We start from the raw sequence: 14692 nt of genomic DNA, 5'->3' as shown, positions 1-14692 counted from the left end.
ACTCACCATTAAACAATTCAAGTTTCCATTTACTACATATAGAACCAGTATGGATAAATACAAGGTTACATAAGGTATGCATTTTGGATTTTAAATGTCACCCAAAGGCCCATATACCGAAAATGAGGTCACTAACTTGTGGCATTATTGAGAAGTGGTAGAATATTTAGGAGGTTAGGCCTAGTGGAGGGAAGTTAGGTTAGAGAAGGTGTGCCATTGACAGGGATATAGGGATCCAGCCCTTTTTGATTGCCAGATGCCATGTGGTGAGCAGCTTTGCTTTACCACACAGCTCTCCACCATGATGTTCTGCCTCACCTTAAGTCCAAAAGAGATGGGGTCATCTAACCACAGAAAGAAACCTCTGAAACCATGAGCCAAAATAAACTTTTCCTCCTTATAAGTTGCTTATCTCAAGTATTTTCTCACAAAGACAGAAAGCTAATAACAGTATGATAAAGGATGCTTTATAATCCATATTTGATTTTTTAGGAGAAGAAAATTTCTACACCATGAGTAAATACCTTTATTTTTTCCCTTTTATTTAACTTAAAAAAATATCTTTCAGATTTATATTATGTCAATTAAAATATGGTTCTATTCTTCTGACCTTGGTGTTTTTTCCCCTCTCTCTCACATGCACATACACACACACACACACACACACACACACACACACACAATAAGTGCATTTATATAATGGCTTAAAATCATATTTATTTAAAAAGAAAAATGTCAAACCACATGACATTCAAGTTCATTTTTACTAATACCTAGCAATACTATAAATTTTAAAATTCAGTTTTAGAGTTTCCTCAGAAATTCCCAGAGACATATTTAATGAAGAAATAAAACAAATTTCTATAATTATAGTTTAAATTATAAGTGGACATTCAAATATTGGAAATATATATGATAAAAATGTTAACCAAAACAACATTTAGTTTAATTAATATCAGAAGGAATGGGTTTTAAGCTAGAATTAATAATAAATAAATAAGCTATTATGTAAAAATAAATATTTAATTAGAATTAAGCAGCAATTTAAAATGGTTTGCACCATGCATAACCATTAGGTTATGATCTAATACCACCCAAACAAGTCCAAAACCAATTTAATTAGGACATATCCACAACATCTTAATAAAAAAAATATGTAACCTAACTCTCAGATAACTGGGAATTAAAACCAAACAAATCTTAATATTGAGCAGTCTTAAGCAATACAAACAAAGTGCTTAAAGATTTGGTTTATCTATAACCTGCATAAACTATATATATATATATATATATAGTTATTGAGAAGGATATATATATATATATATTCTACTAAGGTACACACAGAATCTTACAAAATATATATTCTACTAAGGTACACACAGAATCTTACAAAACTATGGTACTGATTGTGCCATAAATAAAATAAAATTCATAAAAATAGAAAAGGAAAAGATAGTCTGCTGTTTTCCCTCATTGATATTATTTTATATGCAGAAAACCAACTGAAACAATAGTAAATTATTTAAATCAATTAGCTTATCAAGTTTTGGAGATCCAGTATTAATATAACAGCCACAAGGGCATTCGGCAACAATGTATAATTAGTACTATTTTAAGTTCTCAGTTGTGTTTCAGCCAGACATAATTTGCTTCATTCTGCAATTGTTTTAGTCAGTTTTGTATTGCCGTGAACAAAAGACCCAACAAGAACAAACAGAGGAGGAAAATTTTATGTAGGTTCACCATTTCAAAGGTTTCATCCATGGCTGGTCAACTCCATAACTCTGGACACAGGTGAGTTGAATGTCATGGGGAAAAGGCCAGACAGAGGAAAGCAGCTCAGAACATGGCAGCCAGGAAGCAGGCAGAGCTCTGCTCACCAGGGACAAAACATAAATCCCAAAGGCATGCCCCAGTGACCTACTTTCTCTAGTCATGCCTTACCTGCCTTCAACTACCAGCCAGTAAATCTGTACCAGTGGATTAATTCACAAAGCCGATTATACCTCTTATAGTCAAATCCTTTCACCTGCTTCTATTCTTGCATTGTCTCATCCTTGAGCTTTGGGGGTACCTCATATCTAAATCATAAAAGCAACCAAAGTTTATCTTCTGAATCTCCTTTACCTAGTTGCTTTGTGCAGAAGGGAATAGTATTGAAGTATAAAACATGGTTTTATTTATCTATTCTAAATTGTACAGTTACCATTTTATAATACAGGTAGGGGTGCGGGGGGGGTGGTGACAAATAACTTGTGTACGTTGTTGTTGATACAGCAGGAGTAGGAGCCGTTATTGTAGGACAACAGAGGTATTTATACATTTTGCACAGCTTATCTTAATTAGCATAAACTAGATACATCAGTCAACCAATAAGGAATCTCCACACTTAATGGTTCGCTTTTGTTACTTCTCAAACCACTCCCTCTGGCATTTTGCCAGGCACCATGCAGACTTGTTTATGAACTCTAACATTCCCCTGGCAAAATACCAGGTGTTATTTTGACTTGTTTACAGACCTTAACATAGGGGGAGGGGGACACTTTATCGTCCTCTATCCTTTTCTTGACCACATTTCCTATGTGCCACATGACAGCCCATAGTACCGGAATGTGACATATTATTTAAATATCAGTCTACCCATTATTATGTTTTTGCTATCCACCTTAAAAGCAACCCTTTCACACTTTATATTTACATATAATTTTCCCAGATTGATATGTTAACCAAAGAACGGCCTTGATACAGAAAATGAAAAGTTATTTGTGTTCAAAGACAACTATTTTTTCCATGACCAAAACTTTCCTTAATCTGCAATTCTATGCACTTTGTGTGCAGATTCCCAAAAGGGCAATGTTTCCAACTCTTTGCATGTGAGTGCTACTATAAACATATTGTCTTTTCATGGGTTATTGCCTGTGCTTTGTAAAGTATGCAGATGGTTTATTTGTTTGTTTAGTATAAGGCTAACAACATGAGTACTTCTTATACCATCTACATTTATTTTGGTAAATGAAAAACAAATCCAGTGGAAATAGTAAATTTTCAGTGACTGAATTAAAGTTCTGATTCTAGATAACTAAATAAGTTTACTGCAAAAATTCTAGATAATCACAAAAATGTTTGAATAGAGACAGGCATTTATAATAGGAATGTATTATTTTTCCTTTCATAAAGGTTGATTGCCCATTAAAACCTTTTGTGGAACATTTTGAGTGATATGTTTGGAAGTGAAGAAGATATCTGTTAAGTGGTTCTTCTGAGACATTTTGTAAAGGATAGAGGAAGTAAAAACCTCGAAGAACTATTTGTGTAAGTAGGTACATGAGGGAAGTATGAAGAACAAGTGAATATGATCCATTAAATAAAGTTTTAATATTATTTTATGAATGTGCTTTTTCCATATCCCTAAAAAATTTTCAACCTCGTATCACACAATGATCTTTTATATTTTACAGACAGGGTATGAATCATTCTCTAGTGAGTTCCTCTGGCCACCAAGCAACTCTTGCCTCTGTACCCCTTATACAGCTCCTAGGTTTGAGGTGCATCTCAGTGGTAGAATGCTTGCCTAACATGGGTGAGGCTCTGGGTTTGATGCCCAGCAACACTCCTTACACACACACACACACACACACACACACACACACACACACGAAAGATTTCTTAAGTTAATTCTGGAGACTTTCCCCCAGTCCACAACTTGTAATACTGATCAAGCCACAAATTTGTTTCTTTATATTTCCCTTGAATTTTATTACTTTGATATTCTACTATTTCTTTCTACAAAGAAATTTCTTTTCTGCTGCATCCTTCTCATCTTTCTTCCGAAGATGATTTAGACGATCTGGGATGAGGCTGTTTGGTTTTAAAACCTCTTCATTTAGGGCCTCTCTTTAAATAAATCTGCAATCTACAATACGAGTTATTAGTCTTCTTCCACCATGTTTGTTCTGTGGTTCATTTATTATTCATAAATATTTAATTAGTCTCTATTTCTGCAGGGTGGAGTCACGGTTTTACCCATAGCAGTGCAATCTTTACCTCCACCTTACCTTTAGGTATTACTCTGTAGAACATTTTTTTTTTTTAAAGAGAGAGTGAGAGAGGAGAGAGAGAGAGAGAGAGAGAGAGAGAGAGAGAGAAAGAGAGAGAGAATTTTTAATATTTATTTTTTAGTTCTTGGCGGACACAACATCTTTGTTGGTATGTGGTGCTGAGGATCGAACCCGGGCCGCACGCATACCAGGCTAGCGCACTACCGCTTGAGCCACATCCCCAGCCCAGAACATTTTTTTTAATTTCACAAAAACTCGTTACACAGTCTCAGGCCTACACCTCCATGTATCACCAGTCCTGAAATGTCCTCCTCTTTCCTTTTCAGTTACTGAAATTTTATACAATTATTCAATTCCAAACAAGATTCATCCTCCCTGGTAAAATTGTTCCCAGATCATCAGGGACCATTGTAATTCCTTCCTCTTTTCTGTAAACTGTCAGTGCCCCTATTCACTCTACTAATTTGTTACTTTCAATACAATATTATGAATTATTTTCTTTTACTTTTTCAAAAGTGCATTTCTTGCTTAAAAAAATGGCCTGTAAGAACATGCTGATGCACTTCTTGAAATGCCTTCTTTAGTACTTTGGATGCAATACATTTCTAATGAGTGCTTACGTGCGTTATATTCTAGTTCTTCATATAGAACAATTGGTGTCCCAGAGAACTACAGTTGGCCTAGTTATCAGGAAATGCAGTTCTCATTCAGTCTTGCAGTTCTCATTCAGTTCTTACCAACGTTTACCTGCAGATCTATGGAAAGTAATTTCTGCCATTATAAATAGTAATATTGCCCCCATGAAGGTTTAGATTGCTCACACTCCTCAATTAGATTCTCATCCTCATCTCATTCCCATGACTCCTGAATTTTCATTTCTACTGGGTGCCCAGATCCTGTTGCCTTCCTGTTTCTTTAGTGCTGTGTTCTTCTCAAAGTTACAACTATCTTATATTTGATAAAGGGCCTAAAAGCATGCAATGGAGGAAGGATAGCATCTTCAACAAATGGTGTTGGGAAAATTGGAAATCCATATGCAACAAAATGAAACTGAATCCCCTCCTCTCGCAATGCACAAAAGTTAACTCAAAATGGATCAAGGAGCTTGATATCAAATCAGAGACTCTGAGTCTGATAGAAGAAAAAGTCGGCTCCTACATATTGTGGGGTCGGGCTCCAAATTCCTTAATAGGACACCCATAGCACAAGAGTTAATAACAAGAATCAACAAATGGGACTTACTTAAACTAAAAAGTTTTTTATCAGCAAGAGAAACAATAAGAGAGGTAAATAGGGAGCCTACACCATGAGGACAAATTTTTACTCCTCACACTTCAAATAGAGCCCCAATATCCAGAGTATACAAAGAACTCAAAAAATTAGACAATAAGATAACAAACCAATAAACAAATGGGCCAAGGACCTGAACAGACACTTCTCAGAGGAGGACATACAATCAATCAACAAGTACATGAAAAAATGCTCACCATCTCTAGCAGTCAGGGAAATGCAAATCAAAACCACCCTAAGATACCATCTCACTCCAGTAAGATTGGCAGCCATCATGAAGTCAAACAACAACAAGTGCTGGAGAGGATGTGGGGAAAAGGGCACTCTTGTTCATTGCTGGTGGGACTGCAAATTGGTATGGCCAATTTGGAAAGCAGTATGGAGATTCCTGGGAAAGCTGGGAATGGAACCACCATTTGACCCAGCTATTGCCCTTCTCGGACTATTCCCTGAAGACCTTAAAAGAGCGTACTACAGGGATACTGCCACATCGATGTTCATAGCAGCACAATTCACAATAGCTAGACTGTGGAACCAACCCAGATGCCCTTCAATAGATGAAAGGGTAAAAAAAAATGTGGCATTTATACACCATGGAGTATTACGCAGCACTAAAAAATAACAAAATCATTGAATTTGCAGGGAAATGGATAGCACTAGAGCATATTATGATTAGTGAAGCTAGCCAATCCCTAAAATACAAATACCAAATGTCTTCTTTGATATAATGAGAGCAACTAAGATCAGAGCAGGGAGGAAGAGCAGGAAGAAAAGATTAACATTAAACAGAGACATGAGGTGGGAGGGAAAGGGAGAGAAAAGGGAAATTGCATGTAAATGGAGGGAGACCCTCATTGCTATCCAAATTTACATATAAGAGGTTATGTGAGGGGAATGGGAAAATAAACAAGGAGAGAAATGAATTACAGTAGATGGGGTAGAGAGAGAAGATGGGAGGGGAGGGAAGGGGGAATAGTAGAGGATAGGAAAGGTAGCAGAATACAACAGTTACTAATAGGGCATTATGTAAAAATGTGGATGTGTAACCGATGTGATTCTGCAATCTGTATTGGGGTAAAAATTGGGAGTTCATAACCCACTTGAATCTAATGTATAAAATATGATATGTCAAGAGCTTTGTAATGTTGTAAACAACCAATAAAAAAAAATAAAGAGAGAGAGAAAAAAATAAAAATTTAAAAATTTAAAAAAAGAAGCCAATTTGGACTAATGGCTTAGAACCATCATTTACAAAGGTGTGTGTTTTATAGAAAGCTAACTTCTTATGAGGAAAAGAGATGGCTTTTGAAGTCAGAAGAGATTCTACATTCAAAAAAATGTGGAAAACCCTGGTATAAGGAAACCAAAAGACTGCCCTTTAACTCAATGCCTTTAATGTGTATATTGTCCATCTTGTAGAAGAGAATAAAGATTTCTCAAAATTTTGCAGAAAGCCTCGCAAACCTTTGCTGATCATCATGTTAAAAAACTCTGTGTCTTCTGAGCAGAGTGACTTTGATGGTAAAGTGAAAATTTATGGCATCTGTACTGAGCAACAATAAAATATGATTCTATAAAACAAATACTCAGCTTCCCTACCTACATACAATGGATACTTTAAATCATATGGAAATTCTATTCTACCTACACATTCACTGAATATTATAATGGATTTAATGACTCATGATGAAACATCACAATGACATCATGTTTAGAAGATCTACTTTGTGGAAAACATGATATTTGTTGAGAATACAAGAATAAATATAACTGAATCCTTTGTCTTGAGAAGTTCACAAATTGCTTGGGGTGACAGTCTTATAAACAGATGAAGCATAATACGTTATGCTTAGTGCTATGACAAAAGTGTTTAAACACAATCACATTACTATGGGAACCCAAAAGTCAGGACTCGACCCATTGAGTCAAAATGGTTTGTGGCAAGAACAGATGATATACCATATCATGAGGCAATGGAGAGACAAGTAACTTTTATTTTCTTTCTAGGCAAGTACTCTACCCTTGAGCTCCATCCACAGACATTTTTATTTTATTCAGAGATAAGATAGATTCTGCTAAATTTCCCAGGCTAACCTCAAATTTGAGATCCTCCTGCCTCAACCTCCTAAGTAGCTGGGGTTACAGGCATGGGATGCAGTGCCTGACTGGATTACATGACCTTCTGAAGGGCCACATAAGTAGGAGATGGCCAAGCCAGAACTCAAATCTAGATGTTTAGGCACATGTTTTATCCATTGTATTATCCTGCCTCCTATTTCAATTGTTCTTCCTATGCTGGTGTGCTTCAAAGACATTACTTTGCTAAATTAAGGAATCCTGAAATAGTAGAGGAAAGTTATAGGTTGTAGAAGTGGGATATGAGTGCTCATCTGTGCTTTAACTGTGTGTGTGTGTTGGAGGGATAGGGGGCAGAAAGAATGAGATGAAGAGGGAGGAGGGTGTTTCCTTGAATCATTGACAAAACAACAACAGCTACCTGAAGATGCTCTCATTGATTTCATCATAAGATCATCATTGTGATTTGTTGAAAAACTTAGAATTGTACCATAGGGTAATTTCTTACCTACCCGGAATTCTACTGTTAAAATCTGTTTTCTAAAGTTCTAATGTAATGCTGTTTATGCTAACATGAATAAATAAAAGTGGATTGATAAACCCTTGTACCGACTTTGTAAGAAAAATGTAGTTTTGCAGCAGAATGTCGAGACACCTGGGTTTTATAAGTTGAGGTGGATTGTGTCCTGGGAACATGGCAATGGGTCTTTTGCATAGCATCTCCTGGTGGTGTTATTCTACATTCTGCCTGTGTCTCTACATGTGTCTACATTTTTTTTTCAAATAAGAATCAGCTGTAGGAAATTTAAGAAATATCTAGTTCCAAGAGGTTATGTTCCCTAACTTGTTTTGAACAGTATCATATATAGATATACACACTGAGTAAATATTATTGGATTATAATGTTGAGTTAAACATTCATGTGCATTTGTCAGAAATGAAATTCAGATGTAGAAAAGACTTTAAAAATGCACTGTGGGAAATGGGGAATTGCTACTCAATGGGTATAAAATTTCAGTTATGCAAGATGAAAAAGTTCTAGAGATCCAGTGTACTTCATTGTGATTGTAGTTAATGTAGCATACATAGCACACTGTAACATACATAAAACGTTGTTCAAGTGGTAGATTTCATAATATTATTTTTTACCACAATACAAAAAAAATGAACTGTGTTACCCTTACATTTTATTAGATTTGAGAAATAAATCTCCACTCCAAATTAAGTGTTTTCCAGTATTAAATATCTTATGGATATTTAATGTGCACAACCTATAACCAGCTTCACTTCATTGAGAGCTGAGAGCATAGTAGAAAAGCAATATATTATACGTTTATTGTTACTTCTATGTCCAGTAAGTTTCTTTTTGCATTTATTTTTTTAAGCATAAACTACCTCAAATTTCAAAATAATCCAAGAAACTGACTTCTGCCTAAATCAAAGTTGGCTGAAATTCATGTCAGTAACAGATGTGCAGAATGTGATAAGAAGGCAAATTTGATGTGTTCAACACATGATGTCTACTGCAACATGCAGCTGGATGAAAAGAGAATCAACAGTAAAAACAATTGACTCAAATTTCCAGATGTTTGACTCTCATGTCCAAATGATTCAATGAAAGCATAGTTCACATTCTAACGTTTATATAGCCAAGATTATTGAAAAACTGTATTTCAAGCTGTAATTAATTTTGACATTTAAAGAAAACATTAATAAACAAAATGATAATTTGCTGACATTTTGTCAACTTCTTCTTTTAATATGCTTTATATAACCTTATATATAAATCTTCCTTTATTAAAAAAAAAAAGTATGACTTAGAAGAACTGAATGTCCCAGGGTTCCAATTTTGAAATATGTTGTTTTATTTAAAGGGGGATAAAAAGTCATCAAGAACCACCATTTCACATAATTGTAACTAGTAATCATCAGGAGAAAATTAGTCATTACCCCAGAGATGTGACCTTTGAAAACAAGATTATTTGAGAGTAGAGTCATTTTTAGAAGACTTAAATTTTTACTGTGTACCAAATACTTTTACGTAGACTGTTTCTCAAAATATCTCAATGAAGGGATTTCTCTAATCAATAGGGATTGTCTTCAATCCTTACAAAACTAAGTGTGTCAAATGATATTGGAAAAATCTTATTACTAACTTCCAGGAATCAAAAGAATTTAGTTTTTTAGCCAGCTAAAGCTGATTATAGTGTATTTTTCTTCAATAGAATTCTCTGGTCACAAGGTACAACATTGACTTCAACTCTTATCGGTGCATATGGTGGGGAACCTCATATAAACAGTTAAAGCCTGTTTTGGGGAATTCTGCTTCAAACAGCCTTAAATCCAGTCTTACACACATAAAAGTTCAACCGAGTAAGTCCTTAGACTGCAAGCTATTTACCTTACTGTCCATATTTTCTTATTTTCTGAGAGAAGTAAATGTTTCTACATTGGACACAAAAAGTGTAGGATGCTAAAAATTCTGCTAAATGGTAAAGAAGCATCAATTGCTATGCTAATAAAGCAAATTTAAATGAATAAACTTCACTTATGACTGTCTATTTTTGTGTGGAATCATACCTGGGCAAAGAGGTGGATAAAACACTGGGCTTAGATATTCGACTTAATTTTATACACTGTCAAACTTGCATTCAGTTTTTTAAATCAATAACAAATTGTTTTCAGAAGATTTGTTTTATTTCCTCAGAGTTTCCCCCAAATCACTAAAATCCTCTAGTTGAATCAACATGATTCTTCAATAAATACTTGTTGGGCAAAGCAGAGTTTTGTCATCACATAGATTTAAAGATAAATGATCACATCATGTTTTTACCCCTTTTTTTTGTCTTTGTGTTCTTGAATGGTTTCAAACAGATTCAATCTTTTAATATTGATTAGACTTTCTGGAAACCTCTTTGTGTTCTGGAGATTTGTCCTGTTTCCCCATCTTCGTTTGAGAGTTATCAGCTGTTACGGTTTAGACATGAGATGTGCCCTAAAAGCTCCTGTATTTAGGCACGAGGTGAATTAGTTAATTATAAGAGTTGTAATCTAATTAGACGACTCTCCTTTGAAGGACTAACTGGGTGAATGGTAGGCAGAAGGGGCATGCCCAAGTGACCACTTTCCTGTGGCCACTTCTCCTCTCTCTGATTCCTGGCTACCGTAAACAGCATAGAAGTTTTCCTCTCTCACATCCTTCCACTATAATGCTCTGCTTCACCTCGGTCCTGAGCAGTGAATTTGGACCCTCATATAATAAGGCTCTGAAATCATGAGCTGAAATAAGCTTTCCTCCTCCAAGTTGCTCTGGTCAGGTATTTTAGTCACAGTGACAAAAACCTAACAAACATACAAGCCCCCACTTGAATACTAATGATAAGGCCAAGCTTCATTTCTGGCTTTGTTTTTAGAATTTTTCAACATGATTAAGGGTCACTTTTTTTTTTTCTGGAAACACTTATGTATCTATGCCTTTAGCAAGCTTTTCTTGAAGAACTACTAGGCTGTGGGATAAGAATGGAAAATATTTTTTAAATGTAGGAGCAATTTAAACCTCGTTAATTTAAGTTACTTCTTTCACATGAGGAAACTAATGGTTGAAAAAAATATCTGATTACATTTTCTGTTTTCTTGGAGCTTCTTTTATAAAAATTCTGCCAGATATGTCACCTTAGATCAGAATCCAGAATGCATTACTCGCATTATTTGATCAAATTGATTTACAAAGCAGATTAGAAGAACATAAGAGAAAAGAATTCAGGAAAGGTGATCTTTATCATTAATGAAGATTTGTAAAATATCTCCAAGAATGGGCACTACTTAAAGAAAATACATGGAAATGTATTATGGCAAGTCTCAGTTAAGAATTATTACTTCAGAAAGACAGGATATAGCCAGATTCTTTATGCACTTCAAAGAGAATTCTACCCAACCAGTAAATATTTATTTATTAAATATACACCGACACAAAATATATGTACACAAACAACTCTTTAGTTTTTTAAAGCCTAAATAAAATAGAGAAAAACTATTCAAACCCTATTTTCTTAAAGTTTACTACTTTGGATCTGGGAAAGATAGGCAAACAATTTGCAAGGAATCTGTGTCAGAAATTCAAACAATAGAAACACAGACACAAATAATAATTAACTTAGATTTGTGGGAAATAGAAACATTTCATAGACAAAATAGAATTTGAATCGTATGTTGGAGACTTTCAGAGAATAATCATGATAGGAATAAAGTAAAGACAGAGCACATCAGCAAAATTATAAGAACTGATGAAATGAAATGATCCAGAGACTGTGAGGATGATTAGGGGAAATGGGAAGAGATACAGCTGTAACTTTGAACTTGAATTTAAGAACTGATTGTAAACAATAATGAACTTTAACTTCATTGAAAAGGGATAACAGAAAAAAAAACTCTCAGACTTTTTTGATTTGGTAAGGGTTAGCATGTAAAATAAAGAGATGCTGAGTCTAAGCAATAGTTCTATTGGGTATGGATATATACACAGCAGGGATGGCAACCGAAGTTACCAAAGATATGAAGTCAGCTGACGACCTTTCTATAGTAGTTAGATGGGAAAACACACCACCTGATTTGGGCAGTGAATAAAGACAATGAGAAAAAAATAATAATTCCAATGAAGAGTAATCCCCTAGAGGTGTGGGACTATAATGGAACACTATTTCTTACTCTCAGGAACTAACTGACACTAAACTCTGTGTATTAAATATGCATTATTCTTTTCACTCATAAAAAGCTGTATGTTGAGATCTGCCCACATTGACCTGCATGGAAACCCAGACCTAGGGTGGGACCAGATCCATCCTTCCACCGGCAGACACTCTCTGAAGCTCAGGCTTCAGCACAGGACTGCCTCTTCTGACCAACAGACCACCACCAAATCCCAGGCATGACCCACACCTGCCTACGCCAACATACATGGGACTCAGGCCCAAGGTACCTCTGAGTTGGCCACCCCCAGTCCCCTGGGAGCCCAAGCCTAAACCACTTCCATCTTGGGACACTGCAGTCATTGCCATAGCCTTTCCCAAGCAGTAGCCCCTACCTTTTGACAACAGACAGGGCCTAGAAGCAGCTGCATCTCAGAGAAGGCATCCCAAAGACAGGGTAAGTCTCACCCTTTCAGCCCCATCTCTGTAAGAATTCTCATCCATCTTGGGGCACCTCCACTATTATCTCGAGTTAACTCAGCTATTGCCACCACCACCAATAGTTGCAGTAGCATCCATTGAGGGACACCAGCAAGGTCTGGAAGCCCGACATCAAAGTGAGATACACGATCTGCACGGATACTACAAGAATATATGGTAGAAACTGTAATATCTTAGATCTGCACTGCAAGAAAGAAAGACACATAAACAACATGTAAAAACAAGGGAGGAAAGTGCCCCAAACAAACCAGAAAAATACAATAACAGAACCCATGGACAGCAAAGTTGATGAAATGATAGAGAAAGAGTTTAGAAGGTTTATAATTAAATGATCTGTGAATTAAAGAATAACCTAAATGAGCAAATAGAGGCAAAAACTAATCACTCCAACAATGAAATAAGAGAGCAAACACAAGTAGCAAAAGATTACTTCAAGAGAGAGATAGAGACTCTGAAAAAAATAAACAGAAATCCTTGAAATAAAAGATACAATAAGCCAAATAAAAAACTCAATAGAAAGCATAAATAATGGACTAGATCACTTGAAAGGAAGAATGTCAGATAATGAAGACAAAGTATACAATCTGGAAAATAAAGTTGACCACACAGGGAAGATAGTAAGAAACCACGAACAGAACATCCAAGAATTATGGGACAGCATTAAAAGACTAAATCTAAGAGTAACTGGGATAGAGGAAGGCACAGAGTTTCAAGCCAAAGGAATGCACAATCTCTTCAATGAGATAATATCAGAAAATTTCCCAAGCATGAATAATGAATTGTAAAATGAAATGTAAGAGGCTTATAGGACACCAAATGTACAAAATTATAATGGATCTACACCAAGTCACATTATAATAAAAATTCCTTGCATACAGAATGAGGGTAGAATTTTAAAGGCCACAAGAGATCACATATAGGGAGAGGCCAATTTGTATCTCAGCAGATTTTTCAAACCAGACACTCAAAGCCAGGAAATCATGGAACAACATATACCAAGCACTGAGAGAAAATGGATGCCAATTAAGAATCTTATATTCAGCAAAATTAAGCTTTAGATTTGATGATGAAATAAAAATATTCCATGATAAACAAAAGTTAAAAGAATTTACAACTAGAAGGCCTATATTACAGAACATCCTCTGCAAAATATTCCATGAAGAGGAAATGAAAAAAAATGATGAAAATCAGAAGAAGGAGTTACTGCACTAAAGGAAAAACTAATCAGAGGATAAACAAAGTCAAGGTAAATACCCCAAATAAACAATGTCTCAATAATAACCCCGAATGTTAATGGCCTAAACTCTCCAATAAAATGACATAGACTAGCCAACTGGATTAAAAAAAAATACCCAAAAATATACTACCTCCAAGAGACTCATCTCATAGAAAAAGATATCCAAAGACTGAAGGTTAAGGGGTAGGAAAAATCATACTATTCACGAGGACTGCAGAAGCAAGCAGAGGTTTCCATCTTCATACCAAATAGAGTATATTTCAAGCTAAAGTTAATCAAAAAGATAAAGAAGGACAATACGTACTGCTCAAGGGAACCATACACCAACAAGACCTAACAATTGTAAATATATATGCCACAAACAATGGAGCATCTATGGTCATCAAACAAACTCTGCTGAAGTTCAAGAGTCAAAGAGACCACAATACAATATTTTGGGTGACTTTAACACATCTTTTTCACCACTGGATAGATCTTCCAAACAAAAGCTGAACAAAAAAACTATAGAACTCAATAATAAAATCAATAACTTAGAATTAAACTGATATATATAGAATATTTCTTTTCTTCAATAAGAAAATACACTTTCTTTTCAGCAGCACATGAATCCTTCTCTAAAATAGAACATATATTATGCCACAAAGCAACTCTTATAAAATATAAGAAAGTAGAGATACTAGCATGCATTTTATCAGATCATAATGGAATTAAATTAGAAGTCAATGATAAATAATAAATAAAAGCTACTACAACACCTGGAGACTAAATAACATGCTACTGAATGAACAATGGGTTGCAGAAAACAGCAAGGAGGAGATTAAAAAAATTAGAGGTGAATGAGAGTA

Source organism: Ictidomys tridecemlineatus, chromosome 3 (assembly GCF_052094955.1).
Source record: "Ictidomys tridecemlineatus isolate mIctTri1 chromosome 3, mIctTri1.hap1, whole genome shotgun sequence".
NCBI lineage: Eukaryota > Metazoa > Chordata > Mammalia > Rodentia > Sciuridae > Ictidomys > Ictidomys tridecemlineatus.
Note: the sequence above shows the minus strand (reverse complement) of the source record.